This window comes from Denticeps clupeoides, chromosome 16 (genome assembly GCF_900700375.1).
Source record: "Denticeps clupeoides chromosome 16, fDenClu1.1, whole genome shotgun sequence".
Taxonomy (NCBI): Eukaryota; Metazoa; Chordata; class Actinopteri; order Clupeiformes; family Denticipitidae; genus Denticeps; species Denticeps clupeoides.
Genome location: NC_041722.1, coordinates 10,276,219 through 10,280,046, shown reverse-complemented (window position 1 = coordinate 10,280,046; position 3,828 = coordinate 10,276,219). Strand labels below are relative to the sequence as shown.

The 3,828-nt window shown below is 46.3% G+C and overlaps 1 long non-coding RNA gene across 1 annotated transcript; it reads left to right on the top strand.

The window, feature by feature from the left end:
- Positions 1-288: 288 nt before the first annotated feature.
- Positions 289-3,165, top strand: LOC114765662 (uncharacterized). Its single transcript, XR_003742697.1, has 2 exons — positions 289-568; positions 1,207-3,165. It is a non-coding gene; the product is annotated as an uncharacterized LOC114765662 (long non-coding RNA).
- The last annotated feature ends 663 nt before the right edge of the window (positions 3,166-3,828 follow it).

The window sequence follows — 3,828 nt, the reverse complement described above, 5'->3', positions numbered from 1 at the left end:
AGTGGCACAGCCGCCCGTCATCACCGCGCCCGCGCCCGGATCGGGTGTCCAGAGTCAGATGGCTCAAAGTCACGTTTCTTTCTTCCCGCTTCCTTGCGCGCTGGCCGAATCACGGCGGCTACAGCTATTAATTGCAGGGGTCACCGAAGTAAACAACGCTTCCGAGCCGTCCGAACGCTCGAAACAAGGTCAGGTTACAAGAAGCACAGGCGTCCAGCCAAGAATGCTTTTCATGTCCCTTCTTAGGTACGCTGGGAGAAAGCTCCCTCTCTTTCGCCCGCTCCCACTCGCTCCCTGCCGGGGTCTCGCAGGAGGTCGCAGCCTGACTTTTCTGGAAAAGGAAGCCACCAAACAGAGGGCACCCTGCCGCCGTTTGTTTTCCAGGAACTGCTGAATGCTGTCATGCTCCTCGGCGGCCATGCTCTGGAGCCGAGCCGCGCCCAGGGCCCGGCCAGTTACTGCCATGTTTCCCATTGTCTTCAAATTCTGGCTCTTGTGGCTCCACCGCTAACTGGCGGCGCAACCAGAGGCACATGGATGCACGCTGGCAGAGTGCTTGATGTGGCTGGTAGGAGATTTGTTTCTGATTATGGGACATGATTTGTTTTTTTGGTTTGTCTCTCTCTTTTTTTTTTCTCTTTGAGCATCTCCTCTGTTTATAGGTGATGGTCTCCATCATTTTAGTGGAGGATTCCATACGGCCAGCAGGCCATAAGGTCCTTTTTACTGTAACATTAAAGTTGATTAATCTTTTATGATTATACCATTTATTTCTTACAGCTGTTTGATGCACAGATGTTTTATTGTTGTTATATCTTATCATATTTTCCCTTTATTCATTTTATTGTTATGATATAAAAGTTTATTATATGCAGTTTATTGCTATTACATAGTAAAGTAGATGAGAACATACTATCATAAATGGCTTATTTGTGTTATATTTGTCTATTTGAGTTTAAAAAAAAAAGTAGTGTTGCACAAGGTTGTTTTTATATGCTTTATGAGCTAAATGTATGTGATGCTGTATCTCTCTGCACCATTTGGAAAACTAGCGGCTGTGGCCTGCCCATAATGCTAAGCAGGCCAACGCCCTGTCACCCAGTGAAGATGCACTATTAATGACTAATGCTGCATTAATCTGCAACACGTTGATTTAGAGACTACACACATATTGTTGAAATTATTAATATTATTTTTTTTTTTTAGAACTCTGGTGTCTTTCCTTACTTGAGGTGAACAGAAGAGGAGTAAATATCCATTTCGGCCATGTTCCATTTACCTCACCCGTCCCCGGAGGCCAAGGTGAACATGGCCGTCTAGACGTTTCCTTACTCTAATGTGTAAAGTGTCTCTCTCCCAGGCACCTGTGCAAGATCCGGCACCACCTCCTCTCTCACCCCCTCCACCTTCCCCAGACGAATCTGGGCAGAGGCATGAGCAGAGAGTGGGAGCACTTGAATCCTTGACCCCACGTCAGTTTGACCTCCAGCAGTAATCCGAACAGAGCTGCGCTAACAGGGCGGTGCAGGACCCTTCTGTCGGGCCATTATCAGCCGAGTGTTATTGCCCCTCTTTGCACAGGGAAATATGCCTTGATTTCCATCGACCCGTCTCAAATCAATGCTTTTAAAAATCTTAGACACCTTTTACTTAAGAGCAAAAGCATGCATTTTATGTTTTGACATGGTAGTATTGATTTGGGGGACAAGAGGGAGTGGAAGGGCGGGGGCTGGGACTTGTGTGACTGCACTCTCTTTTTCTCTCTCTCTCTCTCTCTTCCCCCCTCACCCTGCACCCTCGGCTCGTCTGCCAGTGTCTGGTAACACTGCCATCCTTAATGGCTTTCCTGTGCTGCGTCCCCCTGGCAGCGCTCTCTTAGAAGGCCGCACTTTTCCCCTTTTCTTCCCTTCTTCCTCTCTCTCTTTCACTCTCTCGCTCTAATCAATATTGTGTGTTCCCCATCCACACTGCCGTCACTCACATTTGGCCCGATGATAAATTATAGATGAGCCTCTCACATCACGTATAAAATTTCTATTGTGTTTGTCAATGGCTGTTCGATACCCCACCTTTTCTTATCCTCAAAGCCCCTCGCTCTGTCTCCCTCCTTCCTTTTATCTCTCTTTCCTGGTTTTGTTTGTTTATGATATATATATATTTCTTTTCTAACTTTTTTTCTAATGTAAGTGCTTCTTGGGCCTCCTGGGCCAGGGAGTGCTGCAAATCTGTAGCAGACAGCAGAGACTGTAATCTTCAAATAAGGAGTATCCACCCCTGTCTCGCCCTCCCCTGCACCGCCGCGGCCCCCGCACATTCTTCCCCCGTTCTTTTCCACCTTCACACCACGCTTTCCTCTCGCCAGTGCGTCGTTAACATGTGTAGACAACAGTTTCAGACAAAACACTGAGGCTGGGCTTGTGTAGATGTTCTCGCCGGGTGTGGGTCAGAACGACCACATCGGTATATATGTATTTATTTCGTTTATTTCTTGTATGTTTCATCCCTAAAGGCAGCGTCTGGAGTCTGTCCAGACGGTTGGTCCAGACTGTTGCCACAAATAAACCGTTAGAACAGGAGCTGAAATGAAAGGGAAGTGTGTTTATCAGTAAGGTCGTCTTGAGTGGGGAGCTTAGCGATGGTGTCTGTGCTGCTGTGGGAGAGTCGGGGTCAAGATTCAAGTGCTGATGTCATTTAAGTGCTTCTGACCTTCTTCAGATGAAAGCCACAGATATATGTGTGTGTGTGTGTGTGTGTGTGTGTGTGTGTGTGGGTATGTGAGAGAGTGGCACACACACCACTGAGCTGCTGACAAGGGGAACAGTGTGACAGAAGAGTGAGTTTAGTAGTTTAGAACCGACTCTCCCGCTTTTCCATAATCATTTAACCCTTCACATCACCCCGAGTGTTTCCGGGACTGTGGATCAGTGTCTGGGGGAAGGACCCACAGTTAGTTCTCTCAGAGGATAGGATTTTTACCACACAGGCCATGTGTTGTCATGTGTGTTTGTGTGTCATGTGTAATTTGTATAATTATTAATTTACATTATCTCCATAAATGGACTACCATTAAATAAATGTGTTGTTTTTCACAGCCAAAATAATTCAGCAAAATTTTGCCTGGTCTAAGGACCAGAAAAATGGGTTTTTATTAAAATGTGAAATGTATGAACTGTGTGTGTGTGTTTGTGTTTTTCCATGATGGATGAAATGTGTGTGTGTGTGTGTGTGAGAGAGAGAGAGAGAGAGAGTGATCTGCTCTATGTCTGTCTGCACCTCCGTGGCTCACATCAGCGACACTGTGGCCTTTCACCCCCACAGCAAGGCCAGTCTGAATATCCCTTACCCCCGTCTTTTTCTGCCAGCCAGCAAGTAGCTGTCCTGGCCACGCCATTCCCCTCCACACTGAAAGACAAGCCCCAGACAGCTATGGCAAACGTGCGGAGAATCCGGGGCTGTGCTGTGTCATATCATTTGTGTGTATTTCATGATAAGCACCATTTTAGAAATCATGCGAAAACAAAGCACATCAATTCTTTATTATCTACGTTTTTCTTCTGATATTAATTTTATTACCCTGATTTTTCTGTTATTTAGTTTTGTATATTCTCTATAGTATTCCAGACATTGTTTGTCTTGGGACTCATGCACCAAACCTGCCCCCCACTAGCAACTCTAGGCAGGCAGTGTAAGCATCCTCTAGGCGTTGAATCCTCTGTGAGAAGTGTCATCGTCCACTCCCCTTAGTCGCTTCGGATTTGCCTGAGATGGTGAAGAGACGACCTGATTTGGGTGACAAACATAAATGCCTTTAAATTCCCAGCAGCCCCA